Source organism: Bactrocera dorsalis, chromosome 5 (genome assembly GCF_023373825.1).
Source record: "Bactrocera dorsalis isolate Fly_Bdor chromosome 5, ASM2337382v1, whole genome shotgun sequence".
NCBI classification, from domain to species: domain Eukaryota; kingdom Metazoa; phylum Arthropoda; class Insecta; order Diptera; family Tephritidae; genus Bactrocera; species Bactrocera dorsalis.
The window spans coordinates 18,384,814-18,404,018 of record NC_064307.1 but is presented as its reverse complement, the minus strand read 5'-3'; the positions used below and the strand labels follow the sequence as shown (position 1 = coordinate 18,404,018).

The 19,205-nt window shown below is 35.5% G+C and overlaps 1 protein-coding gene across 4 annotated transcripts in view; it reads right to left on the bottom strand.

The window, feature by feature from the left end:
• The window catches only part of LOC105232895 (solute carrier organic anion transporter family member 74D), a 110,549-nt gene that overhangs the window by 24,463 nt on the left and 66,881 nt on the right, over positions 1–19,205 (bottom strand). For all 4 annotated transcript variants that reach the window (XM_049459401.1, XM_049459400.1, XM_049459402.1 and 1 more), the window contains exon 5: positions 7,510–7,700. The gene's annotated coding sequence lies outside the window, so the exon portion shown is untranslated. The remainder of the gene's footprint in view (positions 1–7,509; positions 7,701–19,205) is intronic.

Below are 19,205 nucleotides of genomic sequence, written 5' to 3'. Positions count from 1 at the left end.
GTGTCAAAATGTTATTTCCTTAATAACCACGCAAAAGTTCCACAATTGAAAATATTTTTAGAAAATAACTACTAACAAAAATAATATTTAAAATTTTGTATCTATATTTATAAAAAAAAATCTATTTACGGCAATTTCTTCACAGGGTTTACACTTGTAGTATGTTGTGTACTTGAGCTAATATTGACTCAAATATGATTCGTCATCGACTTAAAGTTGAAAAAAATGCGTGTACAGTTATGGATTGTGTTAAGTATACGCGAAAGTTACTCCATTGTCTCGTTGTTACAGTTGCTGTTGAATCGAATTCACTTCACTGGACTGCATCAGTGACACCTTTTTTATCTTGTTGCCTTTTAGCTCTTCCTTATTTGTACTTGTGGGTACATTTTTTGTTTACTTCTGCGCTGTTTTTCGTAAATTTTAATGTCGTTTCCGAATTTCAGTACATTTGCAATGGATTTCGTCGCGAATTGACATGAAATTATATTGTATTTACTTAACATAAATTCGAATTTGTTGTGTGTACTCGCATATTTGCAAAGGCAGAAAGAGAGTGGTAACAAATTGAAAAGTTAAACAGACTATATGAAGTGCAACTAACGGTTTCGTATTTTTAATTTTTTCTTTTTCTTGTTTTTTTGTTTTTAAGAAAGGAATACAAAATATCTTGAGCAAAGAAAGAGAAATTGAAGTACGAAAATTTTAGCTGAATTTGAAATATATTTCTTCGTTGGTTGATATTATTGTAAATATCACAAGCTAAGATTTTTGAAGTAGTTCATAATATTTTTTATGTTTTATAAACTGTTTTTTTTTGGTAGATGTGCAGCTTTTGTAATCTAAAATGTTATTGCAATTGCTGGATCTTCGTTTGATTAACTGTTTAGGTTATGTTGAGGGTAGCCTTCGTAAGAACAGAGCCAATTCTGATACAATAAATAAAAAATAAAGGATTTTTACATTGGTTCCTGTTGTAGCGGGTATCCCGTTTGGACGAAGGGTAATTATTATCAACATCAGCTAATGAGAGGCCCAGGAAACGTGCTGTTTCGACGGGACATGCAAAGAGGTAGTTGGAGCCATGCGGGGACTCATTGTAAAATTGGGTTCGATTCTTCACAAGCAGAAGTTTAACCTATTGGAGTAAACAGAACGAAGTCGATCAAGGGTTACTCTAGATTCGTAAGGTAACTCGAGTTATTTTCAGTTGATATTTTTCTACTACTTGCGAAGCCGGTTTCCTGCTATATGGTAGAGAGGAGAGGATTCTGTAAATATTAGTTTCTTCGAAACTACGTGCGTATACGATTTGAAGCACCGTCAAACCAAAAATCTATTTGGAGTTGACTGTTGAAAGCTGCTATTATAGAAAGGTTGTATAAAATTTAAGATTTCTACTCTACATACATAAGGGTCGACTAACCTAAATTCTTTATGAAAAGAGATATCTAAAAAGAAAGTATGATGACTCAGCAGTGTGAGTGTAAAATATTAACTAGAAATTAAAGGAACAAGCTTCGATAGCTGCCAGGAACCGTTAGTGGTATTCATTAGTTGTCAACAAATCACCTAACGAACTAAAAATTCTACTTTCTTTTACAAATTTCACATTTTATTAGCAAATTATTATTATCTTTATTTACACAATTCAAAAAATACGCATTATTCGTCATATGGTCGCAATTCGCTGACTTTTATTGCCAAATTCTTCCATGTTGTTCTCCAAAATTCTATATATAGATATATGTTTGCCTGTATACAAGTGAACTTATTTTTAACGCAAATACAAGCCATTTTCTTTCACGCCAATCTTAAGTACTTGCACAAGCACACAATGCCCAATACTTGTACGCAAATATGTATATATTATATAGTATACATATGTGTGAGTGAGTGTCTATTTGCATAAAAAATTGTTAATAACTGGTACATTTACGATGTCTAATGATTTTGGCAAAGCTTAACGCCAAGTAGTTGGCGTAGCTTAAAAACCAAATTCTAAGGAATCGGCGTTTGATAATTTTTCTCGATATTTTACAATGCAAAGACTACAAACTACACATTCATTCAATTATAAGTTGAAAGCAATGAACCCAAGAAAGTTTGTGTACCGTAGTATATCCAAAAATACATACATATTCACATACGTTTAAGTATGTCGGTAAATATTGCCAAAATGCGACCACATCGGTGGCAATAACAACTGCTATTCAGCAACTTCTTTTATACGCCCACCTTGATTTCGTGTTCAATGCTCACTGTGGTCCTTAGCAAATCCGCGTGGCTGCGTGCAGAGAAATAATTCTTTTGTTCGTTGGCACATTTATGTGATAATTACTTCTATAAATATTTTTAAGTTTAATAAATAGTTGCCGCTGATGTCATTCTGAAATTGGAGTGCTGATGGTTTGATGATTGGATATAACGGGTGATTCAAGTAGAAATACTTTTTTCAACAGATTTTTTTCTACAGAGTCATGTCGAGCTGTCATGTTAATTTTGTTCAGTTTCATCATGGAGAGACTTAAGCCTGAACAACGTTTACAAATCGTTCGACTTTATTACGAAAATTCACGTTCTGTAAAGAATGTGCTTCGCTCAAATTATGGCCAACATAATAGGCCTACTGAGCGTTATATTCGCAACACCATCACCCATTTTGAGACTCAGCATTCATTATTGGGTAATATTCGACCGAATGAACCACATCAAGCACGAAGTAAAGAAAATATAGCAGCCATAGCTGAGAGTGTACGCGAAGACCGGAGAGTTGATTCAGCGCCGTTCGCAGTAACTCGGACTAACGTATGGAACGACTTGGCGTACTTTACAGCGAGATCTTAAATTGAAAGCCTGCAAAATACACCGCTCGACTTTTCCAAACGACATCGCTTCTCTATGGGTTCTTGAAATGATCCAAAAAGATTCGACGTTTTCGAGCATAATTTTGTTCAGTGATGAGAGCCATTTTTGGCTTATGAGTATGTAAATAAACAAAATTGTCGCTTTTGGGAAGAAGAGTATTCTGAGAAGATTCAAGAGCAGCCGTTTCATCCAGAAAAAAAACGGTTTATGTGGGTTGTGGGCCGGTGGAATCGTCGGTTCCTATTTCTTTAAAACTGATGCCCGTGAGAACGTAACCGTCATTAGCGATCTTTATCGCACCTTGATAACCGATTATTTGATGCCTGTAATTGAAGTTCGGGATCTTGGCGATATTTGATGTTAACAAGACAGCGCCACTTCTCACACATCGCATCAATCGATGGATTCATTGAGGGAACACTTCGGTGAGCAGATAATTTCATGTTTTGGCCTGGCCGATTGGCCACCAAAATCAAGCGTGACATCACGCCGTTGGACTTTTTTCTGTTGGGATCTTCAAAGTCGGTGTGCCATTCGCTAGTTATCAGTGTTTTATGGAGTCATTTGGACTCAATGGATGGACCATCTGAGACGTAGCCGCGGCCAACATTTGAAAGAGATAATCTTCAAAAAATAAATCCGAAAGAATGTTTTTTCAAATGATGACTTATGACAGTTTCAATAAATTATGTAATGTACGAGTATGAATTTGTTTCTTCGATTCACAAGTCTCAAGATTGCGCCAATCAAATTGTCTTCAGGAAATTTTAAAGTGGTGGATAAATATTCTTTCATTTAATATTTGAAATAAATCGACTGGAAAGATTGTCCAGCATTTCTAAACCGTTTTTAGAAGAAGTATTTCGGCGGAGGTGGTCTTATAGTAAACTTTGTGTGCCGTGCGTTAAGTTCCGTGTGCACTGAAACTGTTGGCCCATAAAAATATCGTTGAAAATCTAGACCTACGGAGTAATTAGTTCCTCTTTCTTCAATAATCGCTGGGTATTTTTGGTGCATATATAAATTATAATATTTAAACAAAAAATTTACAAATTTTATATGAAAATGTCGAAAAGACGTAGATAAGGCAGATAAAGTTCTGCTTGTAACCCACAGATTTTGAAATTTATTTCACAAAAAATAAGTTTTCTCCACAAATATATATTTTCAAGCAATATTTCTCTGTGTATCAGTAAAATAAATTATGTACTGCATGTAAAAAAATGAAATGAGCATAGTACCATTCGCAAATATAATTTGAAAAACACTTCAGAAGTCAAGTGTACCACATATAATAATGCGCAGTATGTACATTTGAAAATTTATTACCCCACATGTCTTGTTTGTTTTGACTTCGTTTTTGACAAAACATGTGGGTAGAAATAATGATAGTAATTTGCATGCGTGTGGCTTTACAAAAATAAAGAGAAATAAAAAAGTTTTCGTAACAATAAAACTTTGGGCGTTTATAGTTTCGGGTCATACGAAATTATATAACTTGAGGAATTCAAAAGTGAATACGACGATCAAAGATTGTTTCAAAAAATAATCAACATTTTTAATTACGGTGGTAAGAAAAAAATCCGTTTAACTATAGAAAGCTCAGAAAGATTTTGATCTAAATAACCCAGAATAAGCCTATATTGTTTGTTCGACTTAAAATATGAAAATAATCGGAATCTGTAAAGCTTCGTGTCTTTATTGACACAGAAACAATGACCTAGAAGGATGCGCGTGCATTAAATAACCCAATTATGTGGTGTAACAATATTCTATAAATCATAGCAATACTATTTTTATGAGATTTCTTAACTTGTGATGGTGTAAAGATAATGTCAAGATAGAATTGCTTGCTACAGCTTGCAACGAATGTATTTTAATTGTATGAATTTATGTTTTAATTGAACGCCTTTAAGCCTGTGTGCCGAGATCTAGGTCGCTATTAATAAAAATATATGTACATAGCATATGTATTTAAATAAATATTTTCGAAATTTAGTGCTGTAAATATTGAGACAGATTTATTGCTGAGTAAAACTTTTAAAGCTATGAAGTTGAAAAGATTCCAAGGGTATGGAAAAGATTGAAAATGGATCGTTGGAAGATCTTGTGGTTATATCAGTAACTAGAAGTTATCAGAAATACATACTTTGCAAAGTAGAAAAATCATTAATATAAAAGTAGTAAAGCAAGGGTATACTAACTTGAACAATACACTTCGCTGATGAATAAAAAAGGTTTTTTGCGAAAAAATAATTGAAAATTCGGCTTACTAACTCTAAGTATTTGAGCAACAATATTAATAACTGAGACACCTAGGGTTACCATCATTTTATATATGGAATAAATGTACTAATTTTCTTTACATAAACTGTTATAATGGGTGATCCATTCGGGGTAGAGGTACATTTTTCAATAGTCTTGTTTTTTAAGATCTGACGTGAGTCATGTCAAACTGTCATGTTATTCTTGCTCTGTAATGTTTGGCATTTCATCATGGAAAGACTTACATCAGAACATTTGACAAATCGTTTAATTCATTCATTATTGGATAATATTCGACTGAATAGACTACGTCCAGTACGCAGTGAAGAAAATATTACAGCTGCTGAGAGCGTACACGAAACCGTGGCGAGTCGATCCGGCATTTTACATCGAGATCTTAAATTGAAAGCTTACAAAATACAGCTTATGCAAAAACTGAAGCCGCTCGACCTTCCCAAGCGACTTCTCTTCGCTCTATGTGCTCTTGACAAGTTCCATTTCTGGCTCAATGGGTATGTAAACAAGCAAAATATCCGCATTTGGGACCAAGAAAAAATCACGGTTTGGCGTGGTTTGATGTGTCACGTCTCAATCATTGCATTTATTGAGAGAACACTTCGGTAGGAAGATAATTTTACGTTTTTTGCCGGTCGATAGGCTACTTAGATCGTGTGATATCACACCGTTAGACTTTTTCCTGTGGAGATATGTAAAGTCTAAAGTCTATGCGGACCATCACGCTTCGATTCAGTCCTTGGAGCAAAACATTACGTGTGTCATTGCCAGTTACTAGTCGAAATATTTGAACGAGTCATCGAAAATTGTACTCAACGGATGAACCAACTGAGACGTAGCCGCGGCCAACATTTGAAAAAGATAATAAATGTGAGTTCTTTCGAAGGATGATAATTATTCCTCATTAAGTTTGAGGTTTTTGTGTTTCTTCCTTAAAAAATTAGGCAACCTCGAAATGGATCAACCTTTACTTTTTGGCGTTTTTGGATTTCAAGTAATTTTAAGTAAAAAAATCTCCCTCATCAGCCTTTTTCGGTGATCCTCCAGGAGTTAGGTTGCGGTACTAACCGAAAGCAAAATTTTTCAAAATGACTTGCCGATTAGTAAAGTACATTATTTCGAATTATTTATCAAATAAAATGACTCTTCAGACTTACAAGTGACCACGAAAAATGCTCGCACTTGGGCAACGAATATATTTGAATACATTGTTTGGATCTATTTATCTCATTTGTCAAATTTTGTTCAATTTATATGTTGATGGATTTCTTTTATGGTTTCAAATAGAAAATATTGATTCGCGACGTAAGTATGTTCTCTTTCCAAGCTTACTTTCAAGACATTGGTATAAAGCTCAGGTTTTTTCGAATAGTTCGATTTTAGTCGGAAAATTCCCGTTGCAAGCTGGCTGGTTTTCGGAGTTTGCGGGGAATCCATATATGAATATGGTAAGATTGAGACATTTACAACAGATTAGGAATCAGTCAGCCCCAGAGGCGGATGCAGAAACAGTTATTTCCCCCCTTTGAACCCGCCACTGGTCAGTTCGTAAAATAGAGGATACTTAAGTGTCTTCTCTCTCATGAAGTAATACGTAGTCCAGTGGTACCGTAGGTGAGACATGAGATGGGAGTAGGTTAGGTTTAGCGGATTAAAGTTCCGCAGTCCGGTTTTCGATGCTTGCTCCTACTATCAAAAAATTGGTGTCATATGTACTATATTTAATACATACAACACTACATATGCGCCTATGTACTTTACGATCTAACTTTAAATGCATTGCTTGTCTTCGAAATTTTTTAATTGTTGGTTAATTTTAATATGCAATGCGTTACACTAATGTTTGAAAGGAATTGCGTGACATTTAATAAGTTTCCACGAAATTTCATACTTTTTTGGATATGTCCGGCGCACGCATGCATGCATGTAGTGCGCTAAACACGCACCGAATATTGTATGCGCTTACGTCAAAACATATGTAAGAGTGTGTGCATTTCCAAAAATCATAATTAAAACTTTAAGTCTGAATACAAATCAATGAATAATGAATGGGTTTTTAAACGATAAGCAAGTTTGTTGTCAGTTCGTATGTATGTATGCATACTTATTGTAATAACTGTAAACTTGCAAGTGTGTTTTGAATTGCAATAATGTAGCGACACACACACAAACACATATCGGAATATGCACGTGCTTGCTGCTACGAATTGGAGTTATGCATTTTTAATAAACTGTCCGGCAGACACACGAGTACATATATACATATATGTACGTATATATTGTAATACCACAAGAAACAATATAAATAGAAAAGTGTAAGAAATAAAAAAAAATGTTTTTGAAAAATGACTCATTACTCACCTTTTTCCGTTTTGCGTGTTTCCGTCGGTTTTCCTTGGGTAAGTTTATTTTTAGTTTAGTTCAACTAAATGCAGGCGTCGTGAAGTAGTATGGAGTTTCTGTTGTAAGTAGATATATATTTATGTGTGTGTAGTTTTTGTTGTTTTTTTATGAGATTATGTTCAACACGCCATCAATGCGAAATTGCGGTTCTGAAAAATAGAGGAAAACGGTATTTTTTTTATTAAAAAAAAAATATTAATAAAAAAAATATATTTTTTAAATATTTGTATTCAATTTTGCATGATTTTTTTTTTTATTTTTTATTGAAAAAAGTTTTTTACATTTTTTATAAACATTTTCATATATTTAGTTATGCATTTTACATTCACATAAAATATTTACATAACTCTAACAGTCTGTCGAATGTCATAAAAGAGAGTAAGGAGTAAATCCTATAAGCTTAAAAGCACATATACATATGTACATATGTTTATATAAGAACATATTTATGTAAATACATCTATATTGAGCATATAATACATTTAAATATGTAGCGCTTTATGCCTGCATTCTCTTGCCTGCCCACATTTGCATTTTCAATTCACGCTGTTGTCGAGTGAGTTGTTTTCCAGTTGTCGTTGCGCTGCGCTGTTGGGTTGTGGGGTTACGAGTGCGTCCGACAATTAAGCAATAATGCGATTATAAAGCAACAGCCAGCCGCATATTCCGACAAAACTGGGTCATGTTCTGTCTTCGTTCTTTGTGCCTTCTTCCGCTTTTAATTCGTTGGAGTATGAGAACTTACACAAATTGTTAAAGACATTTACATATACATATGAGGCATGATGTATATATGGCTATGTATATAAATGATATATTTATATGATTCTTTACGAGTATTACATATGTACGTTTGGTCATCTCGTGGTTTTGCGAATATTTTGTAACTGCCTGTTCCCTTCTTAAAATAATCATACTTCTTTAATCACGAAACCGCTTTGAAGAGGAAAGGAGAAAGCAGTCAAGGAAAAATATTTGAAGATCAACGGATATATACATAAATTTGAGCCTGTAGATTCTGTGGATAGGAGACTTTATTATATCAACAGGGACGGGCTGGTAGCAGTTAGCTCCTGTTGCAGTTGGAAGATATCTAGCTAAGGTCAGACTTTTTATCTATATACTTGTATTCGTACTCCTCTATAGCCAGTATTCAGATCGGGAGTTTTACTCCCGAGAAGAACTAGAATAAAGTTAACACCACTCGTAGGGACCTTAAATAGCCAGGTCTCGAACTGAGCTTACAGATACCTGATCCCCTTCGTAAAAATATAGCATTATTTGCAAAGCGGTGGCTGTGACCAAGCCCACATTCTTTCAACTACACTCTTGGGTACAGTATATGAACTGAAAAAATTAAGACAAGAATATAAAAAAATTAAAGGAGTTTATTTTCAGAAAGGCAACAACAACAGCAGCATCCGGAATCAAACTCTATTGCCAAAGTATGGCTACATAGCGGAGAGGGTCTGCTAGGGAATGCTCTATTTTTAAGGTCGATGATCCAACGAGAAAAGACAAGAAGGTGCGTCGTGCTGCCTACCTTCTGAGAAGCTAGTAGCTACAACCGCCAATTAATATGGAGCTTACAACTGAGTTCTAATAGTCCAATGATTGGCGATCATGTTTCTATCCAACTTTAAGCTTGAACCACCACCAGCGGCAGCCAAAAGATAGAGGTGCGTTGAAGTCGTCGTCCAAGAGGCCGTAGACAAAAGTGACATCCGCTAAATTATTTGCTGATGTGGCCCAGAACCGCATTATCACTGGTGGGCTGGATGAGAGAGATGCCAACCGTAAAAATTCACAATGGGAATGGATATAAGCTGTGCTGAAAAACATGGCGCTAGAAATGTCATCTAGCAATACGGGTCCGCTACCGACATGCACAGATATCGGCTGGTACCGAAGTATACCACGGAGCCAGGCTGGTAGAGGTGCCGGGAAAGACATACCGTCCATAACAGGGCAATAGCCCTTCAGCTCATTTGGGCCAAGAAGCCAAATCTCCAAATCGAGAAGTGAACATGGGTTAGATTTGTGAGTTTAGGCTGAAAAAGTCATTGCTCAAATATAAATTGTATTTCTAAACATAATTTATTAAGTTGGCAACGAATTTTGTAACACCCAGAAGGAAACGTGGGCGACGCTATGAATATATATACATACTCGTATATATGTATATATGGCGTTTTTTCTTCTCTTTTTTGTTTTCGATGCTTAGCTTAGATAAATAAGAACGAAGTACTTAATAAATTGGAGGATGGAGCCGTGTGTAAAAGCTCACCCAAATGAGGGAATCGCTATTCACTTTGGAGTGGCCAGAAATGATTCTTTTGCATATGGCTCGGACAGCCCACGACTTCCGGTCTTTGACCAAGTATGCTCTGGGTAGCCCAAAAACATTCGATTAAAGGCAGGGTTTTGGAACTCGCCATGTAAATGAAAGGACTCGACTATAACCAATAAAGAAGAGTCTTAAGAGCAATTGTCTTTTAAATGTCGCTTCTTCTAAGTGGAGTAAAGCCTAGAATATAAAATATTGAGAATACTATATAGCTATTTTATAACTTTTATAGCTAACGGGTGATCCAAGTGAAGGTACTTGTTTCAATCTCGGCGACGTTTGGTTTCAACAAGACGACGCCACTTCCCACATATGGCACCATTTATTGAGAAAACACTTCGGTGAGCAGATAATTTCACGTTTTGGGTTGGTCGATTGGCACCAAGACCGCGTGATGTCACACTATAGATCTTTTCCTGTGGGGATATGTAAAGTCTAAAGTCTATGCGCACAATCCCGTTTCTATTCAAGCCTTGAAGCAAAACATCACGCGTGTCATTCGCCAGTGACCAGATGAAATGCTCGAAAGAGTCATCGATAACTGAACCCAACGGATGGATCATCTGAGATCCAGCCGCGGCCAACAATTAAAAGAAGTAATCTTCAAAAAATAAATGCCAAATAACATTCTTTCCAATGATAACAAACATATTCACCATTAGTTTTGAAGTTTCTGTGTTTTTTCTTTAAAAAAGTCGGGAATCTCGAAATTTATCACCCTTTATAACTGAAACTTATAATCAGCTTGCATATTTCTCAATATGTAATTGGTGCAGTGCGACCTTAACATCATTGCAAATATTAAAAAATAAATTGCTAACAATTACAGATGTGCGTGAATCCGAAATAAATTTATATAAACACACACACATATGCTGCCACACATGTGTAAATTATGCTTGTATGCAGCGATTCAGACACATTTTGATTAAACAAAAGCGGCCTATACGGGAACACCGCTCACGCAATTTCATTATGTCGGTATCGGCTGATTGTTGATTGCAGTCTCTATTGTTGGAACAGCAACGGCAGCAGCAATGTCTATATTTATTGACTTCAATATTCGCAAATATAGACTTTTTATTAAATATTATTTTCTACATACATATGTACATATGTATTGTTTAGTATATGCTGGTGCATTGCATGCATTTCCAAACGCTGCAATTATTCGCATAGTCGGGCCTAAAAGCGCGTCGATATGAAAACGGTTTTGTTTTCCATGCTCTGCCACCGCCCTCGCAGTGTGCAAGCATTGACTATCTATTACGGTTGCGCCCATGTATGTAAGTATGTATGTATATATAAATATATATATACTGTTATATATACTTGTGTATGATATATCTACTAGTATATGCAACTGCAAGTCGGTCATTTATATCTGCTTGCGTGTTGCCATGCCGGCGTGCGTGTGTATGTGCGGTGCGCTTTTGCGCAATTGCGATACAAAATTATCAAAGGCCTTGAGCCAAAAAGGAGTGCATGACTTGCAAGCGCTAGTGTAACGCAACAAAAAAACAAACTGAATTAAAGAAAATATATTGGCGCATTTGTATATTTGTATTTATGTATAGATATATATGCACCCGCTTAGGTCTATTTTGCTATAAACAATAAATATAAAATTTCTGAAAATAAATATAACTTGTTTTTTTTGCAATTGAAGCGTTTTCTATAATTAAATTATTGTTTGTTCGCTTTTTTTGGCAATAAACTGGGCCAAATTTCGTGAAGATACTAATTTTGTCGTATAGATCTTTCCTACAAGGACCTGCTTTGATCGGTCAGTTTGTATGACAGTTAATGCTATAGCGGTCCAATCTTTCTTTGAAGATTACACCAATGTCTCTGACAGCTATCCATGCCAAATTTTGTAAAAATATCTTGTCTAATCAAAAAGTTTTTTATACAAGGGATTCACTTTGAATGATCATATAAGCTATAGTGATCCTATCTGAAATTTTGTGAAGTTGTTTTGGCCTTACAAGAACGCCTTCCAGCCTTTGGCAGCACTTAAGTCACTATTGGCTTACTTTAGTCCCAAGTGAGTTAGAAAGCGTTGTATTTGGAGTTAAGAGAACTCTCAATTATTGTGATCTCCTGATACCTCTGTTGTATTAGAAAGGTAATACTAGTCGATATTGTAGCCCTGTATATACACGACCTTTAATGAAGAGATTATCGGATTCTCTTTTTAGCTTCAAACTATTACTCTTAGTGAATACCATAAGCTTTAAAAAAGGATATCATAACGAAATTATGTTAATGCATAACCTCGATACAATATATTTTTAGCGAGGTTTTTTGAAAATGAGGGAGCTTAACCACAAACATTTTGAATTCCAAAATATTTTGATTCTAGTATGTATATTAAACCCTATTTCCTTGAGGATGCAAAATTTTCTTTCTAAAAAATATGTTATTATAATCCAAATCGAAATATTTAGTCCAGGTTTCGTTTTCCTCATACTGAATAGGTGGTAATGGGCTTATATTTGTAGACAACCACTTAAGGGTGCTGGATCAGTCTAAAGACTTGAAAAAGTCCCTAGCTTGAAAATTTATTTTGGAAGTAAGGAAAAAGAAATCGAATATATAACTTTAAAGTCTTATCAAAAGTTGATATAAAAAATATTTCCTTCTGAAACTCTGCTAGAAGTGAGGAATTGTTTATAAACATATTTTTTAGAGGACTTCGATGGCCTATGGAAAATGGTAGAAGCTTGTAGTTTCAGAAAGTAAAGAAAAATTAAAATTTATCAACAGAAAAATGACTTTTCGCAAAATGGCGCGATTTTTAAAAGATATAAATTTTTGGTGGAGAAATGAGCAATAAATTATTTATGAAAAAATTGCAATAATACGAAAAAATGCTTCCGTAGTTTACTAGATAGAAGGTACAGTCAAAATTTCAAAATAATACTATAGGTTTCGAGTACCACGACAGTCGGATCTACGTAACCGGAACGGACTCGGATTTTTAATACGGCCAAGGTCTGTCAACTTGACACAGTTTTTACGCTACAACACCAACATCAACGGTACCATCGTTTTCCGATTTGAAAAATGAGTGTTGTAAGAAGTTATAGCAGTTGGAATTTATCATAATTATATTAATTGGCTGGTGATTTTAGGACCATAAAGAATACTTTAAGTAAAAAAATTTAAATTTTTTGAAATTATTATGCTGGTCTTATTTCTTAATTTAGTCAATCATGAGAGTTCTAGAGTGACTAGTTTAAGATATCTATTGATTTTTATATCTTAAGGGGTTGCATGGGTGTATGGGTTTCAAAACATCGATTTTTTATTGTCTAATTAAATTCTATGATACAACGCTTCTAGAATATTGTCCTAAATTTTCAAGTTGATCTGAGTAATAGTTTCGGAGATACAGCCTTAGGAACTTATGCGCTCGAGGCTAGATATACTAAGTGCGCCGTGTTTAAACTCGTTTTTCTCGAACATGTGCTTTTGAAGTCGGTTGGAAAGATTTCTCGAGAACTAAGATATCTATTGATTTTTTTTTTCAACCGATTTTCATGAATTTTTATACAGGTCTTTGTGATATAATTCTTAAAGACTGAGATGAAGCACTTTTTTCGTTTACAACTATTTGAAAAAAAAAAAATGTCGCTAATTTTTCACTGAAATTTTCATTTTTTGAAAAAATATCTGCAAAAATACAATTTTCAATTTTTCTTCCTTCGTCCAAGTTCTAAGTTAAGGTTTTAACTAAAACACGCATTTTTTCACTTTTCCTGTAAGGAGTTATACTGCCAACGCGGGCGCATCTTTTTTCCGAGAGGTCACCGAAAATGGCGTCGCAATGGCCGAGTTTAAAATATTTGTTTCCAAAAATTTCAGATATTCTTTGTTAATAGTGTATGTTTGTAATTATAAAAACTTATAATCAAATATTTAATTTTTTATATGAGAAAATTTTTATTTAAAAAAGGCTGTTTTTTACCCGAGGAAACCCTTAACTCAGTCAAGCATGAGAGTTTACGATATTATATTCCGACTAGATTAAAAAATTGATTGATTTTTATATCTTATATCGTCTATTTAAATAATTGTATTATTTTTTTTTTATTTTGACAATTTGACAATCTTATTGAACTGTCTAATATTTACAACTACTTTTCTATTTTAATTGGCGAGAATTTTACACTCCACTTTGCCATATAAACACTTTGAACGCTTTGATTCAATGCTCATGACACATACATATCTTATTTTCACACTTTTAACTCTGTATCATAACGGTTAACATGCACTTCCACAGCTTGCTTTATTATTTTTTTTATTTAATACTTTTTTTCTGGGTATTTCAAAGGGCATCCTGGCCATAAGACAAATTTTGAAAGAACTAAAAAAGTATAGGATTACAAAAAAATTCCAATAATCCTATAATTTAGACAATTGCAATAGCTGATATGTATTTTTAATAATTTTAATTGCATGCTGTGGGTCCACAATCTCATAAAAAAATGAAATTAAAAGAATCGTATTTTCATGCATCAAATTTCCGATAAAACTGAAAGTTAAACTGCTTTATATGCTACAGTTACAATATATACATACATTGTATGTGTGTACGTGTGTCTGTGCGGCGCGCCGTTTTAATTTTCAAACTTCGAAGTTGAATAATAAATTATGTGCAAATAAATCAAATAGTTGTCTGACGATAATAAAACCACTTCACATGCAATATGACCACTAGCAACAACAACAACAGTAACAGTAACAGCAACAACACCGATCAGGGTTACTCACACACTGTACGACAATAAAATGCAGCAGCAACAGAAACTGTGTGCCCGGCTGGCTGCTTGGCCTGCCTGCGTCAATTTAAGCGAAGATAAATGAGAACAACTTAAAAATGGCAAACGACACATGCAATTGCATTGAGATAGGTCACTCACACGACGCGGCACAAACACAAGCGCACGCACACCCAACCATATGCATTTGACTGCACATGCAATGCAGGCACATATATGTGTGTGTGTGCCTTTTTTATATATACGGGTGTGTGCTTTTTTGTACATAAGTATGAGTGTTTGTAGCTATATAAATATGTGTGCGCAAAGCAATATTGACAAACAGGAGCAGGGGTGCAACTGCAATGCGACACTTGCCAGCGGTGGTGCTCTTTGCCATGCGGAGCATGCGAATAATGGAAGTTGTGAGCAAAATAAACATAGCATATGTATGTGTGTATGTGTATGTATGCACATATATTGCATAGCGAGTGCATAATGAGAGGGAGAGTGTCGAAGTTGGGCAAAGAGCTTGCATTTGCAAAGTCATGCGGCTGTTGGCGGTGGTTGAAATAGCAGCTAACTTCTTATTATTTTTTACACAGCAGCTAGCTTGCAGACAAAAAAAAAAAATCGGTAGCGTTAATTGTTATAAATTGTTGACTGCTTGGCGTAAATAATATATATATGTATGTACATATATATCAATAAATGTGCATATGTATATGAGCCTTAATACAAAAAAATTAAGTCTAACCGCCTTCTCATGCACCGCATGCAATTCACTTTTACACTCAATCAAAAACAAAAAACCAAAAAAATAAACCGCACTTCAAATATCACGTATACGCCCCCACCAACCCACTCATGCGCTAGCAAGTGCCGTCGCCAGTCGCCTGCATTGCTAGACGCGCCTCCTCATTCGCAGCGCAGCCTCAATTTCATTTTCATTTCACTCTCAATTGCAGCTGGTTTGCACACAAGCATGCACACCGCCGCTGCCACTCCGCCAAACTGCACTGCGGCGAACAGCTTTTTAAGAGCATGTGCTCGTGCGCATGCACTTTGCAAACATATACACTCACATATTTAGTGGTATATACTTGCATATTGTCTGTATATGCTTTTGCATAGGTAGATATTACCCTCTGCCGTTTTTCGCTATTTGCTTGCTTAGTGCACGCTGTGAGTTTTGGCGAGCGTTGCAAACTTATTCAGTGCTACTAGAAGAGCCAGCTGAGCAGAGAGTGCATTTTCGCATTAACAAAGCGTCTTTAGTTGAGTTACAGCAGCTCACTTGCAGCTAGTTAGTTGTTCAAAGAGTAAGTATAAAAATGTGCAGATGTGTTTATACTCATATATAGATATATACCTACGTATATATGTATGTATGTATATATCTACACGTTTATAAGCAAAGCGTTGCGCGCGTGTATGCATGCACTTTGTGACCATTAAGTAATAAATGCACTATAAAAATGCTAAACGTTTTAAGGCTTAATTTTCACATGCATATTTGTAAACAAAGTCAGCGTAAGTATAATTTTAATCAATTTCATTGTTGGTAGACACATTTCTAAAAGTAAATATTGCATTTTAATCGCTTTAAGGGACCTTTGTGTTCAATTAGCTGTTGGAATTCAACTATAAATATACAACTGGTTCTAAATATCGGCTGATATTTGTCATTTATAGAGATAATATTATATATGTGTGTACTTATTAGCTTCTTCTTCTTCTTTACTGGCGTAGACACTGCTTACGCGATTATAGCCGAGTGAGCAACAGCGCGCCAGTTGTTTCTTCTTTTCGCTACGTGGCGCCAATTGGATATTCCAAGCGAAGCCAGGTCCTTCTCCACTTGGTTCTTCCAACGGAGTGGAGGTCTTCCTCTTCCTCTGCTTCCCCCGGCGGGTACTGCGTCGAATACTTTCAGAGCTGGAGTGTTTTATTCCATTCGGACAACATGATCTAGCCAACGTAGCCGCTGTCTTTTAATTCTCTGAGCTACGAGTATGTCAATGTCGTCGTATATCCCATACAACTCATCGTTCCATCGAATGCGACATTCGCCGTGACCAACGCGCAAAGGACCATAAATCTTTCGCAGAACTTTTCTCTCGAAAACTCGCAACGTCGACTTATCAGTTATTGTCATCGTCCAAGCCTTTGCACCAAATAGCAAGACGGGAATATGGAGTGACTTATAGAGTTTGGTTTTTCTTCGTCGAGGGACTTTACTTCTCAATTGTCTACTCAGTCCGAAGTAGCGCCTGTTGGCAAGAGGCCAACTTACATATGTATATGACTTCGCAGCAAAAAGCTTAGCAACAATAATTGGGATTAACAAATTTTCTTGAGAACGTTTAATGAAAGCCAAAAATATTAACGTAAACAGCCAAAAAATAAAAAAAATGTTTTGAAGAATTAGTTGCGGTTAAAATACAAATATTTTTTTACTTTAACAAAAATTGTCGTTTACAGCATTATCTTCCCCAGTTTTTAGTTTGGGAAATACATACAAATATTTTTTAAGGTATATAAAATTTACACACCATATTTTTGGTGAAAAATAATTGTTTAACTCAAAATCACAAATTTACATTACAGAATTATGGCACGTTCATATAATTGAAACAATTTCACATATCAATATTTCACAATAATTACACTTTCAATATACTTTTTCAAGAGAATGATATCAGCCTTTCAGTCGACTATATACATACTTATAAATATATATGTACATATGTAAATTTAAAAAACAAATTTTTATTTAGAATATTGCCTTCCCAACGTGCCTTTTCGCACGTTATATTTATCAAGCTCAACGAATTGTGCCAGGAAGCGTTACATTATAGTCAGAAACCCGATCCGCTCATCGCTTTAAGCAAAAATTACCTGTTCCAGTTACATGAATCATTACTTTTTAAATGCTTTAAAGCTCATTTAGGGGTTGAAATGCATAATATTGGCATATACATACCTATGAGAGCGTTGACACATTTATGCTACTTTGTGACTAGGCCAACATTTTTCATAATGCACCCTTTTCAGCGCAGCAATTTTATGTGCTACATATGGTACTTATGTACTATATGTGTGTATGTAAATAGTGCTGGCACATACCGAGCTCAAAATTGTAAAGAAAAGGAGTTTGCTGCTTAATGCTTAAGCAACATAACGGGAAGGTGCCAGTAGGCAAGGCAAATTGCTTTCATTTTCATTACGCTACAAAAAACCATGCAAAGTACTTTTAAAGGCAGTCAAACGAAAAGTAATTTAAGAAAGTGCTTTTCAGTTTTGGATATTTAAACCATAAGTCGTTTATAATTTGAAAACACTGTGGTAATGTAAAGTTAAAAAAAAAATGTATTACAATACACAGCCATATAGAGCGGCTGTGGAAGCATTGGGATGTCGGCCTTGGTTAGGTAGCTGTTCACAAGAAAGGCGGTGTGAGCCTATGACCTGGAAGTTATGACTGTTAACAGTGACCACCCCCTGCATGTAAAATTTAGAATTTAACCGTGGTAAAGTATGCCTGTCATAAGAGGCGACTAAATCCATATGCACTATATCCTTCTTTCTGGGCTTGCCTTGAAATGTCAGCATAGTCTATATTAGAAATAGTGTTATAATACTCAGCTTGGAATGATATTATAGACTTTATATGAAATTTCTAATATGTAACCAGTCATTGAGATGTGGGCGTTTAACTGGTAGTAGCAAAAGCTACAAGGTTTTGCCAGAGCCTTTAACCTGGTACCAGGAGCAGCAGTTAGCCCTTAGAGTTTACACCAATCTGTTCATTGCGTTTAGCCCTTTGTGGAGATTCATGGTGGCTGTGGTTGAAACCTAAAGGCAAAGTACGGCAGAAGTTTTAGATCGGTCTCGTACCCGAACAAGGTGGTAAAGGTGTCCCTATCCACCTAAACCGATTGGAATCAAAAATACGTGTAAAATGCATTTATAGTTTGGGGCGCTGATCAACGCATTGTATTGATCTAATTGCCTCAAAGAAAGCACCGTGTGGTTAGGCCGTCGCGGCAGGTACTCACGTAAATCACAACGATTGTTGTCAACAGTGATGTGGGAGCCAAGTTGCGAATGTGGCGACTGTTTGTATGATGACAGAAGATATTTCGTCTTGCCCTCGTTCACTACCAGACTCATTTGCTTTGCTTACTTATCCAGTCTGGAGAAAGTAGAACTAACGGCGCGGTTGTTGAGGCCAATGACATCAATAACATCGGCATACATCAGCATAGCAGCTTTATACTCTTATAGAAGATTGTACCTTCTCTATTCAGATCTTCAGCACGAATTATTTTCTCCAGGAGTAAATTGAAGAAGTAGCACGATAGAGAGTCGCCTTGTCCGAAACCTCGTTTAGTATCGAACGGCTCGGCGAGGTCCTCCCGATGTTGACGGAGCTTTTGGTATTGCTCAACGTTAGATTACACAGCCCTATTAGTTTTGCGGGGATATAGCTAATTATCACCCTCTTTTTAGTGTATAGTTAATATGCCAAAGCA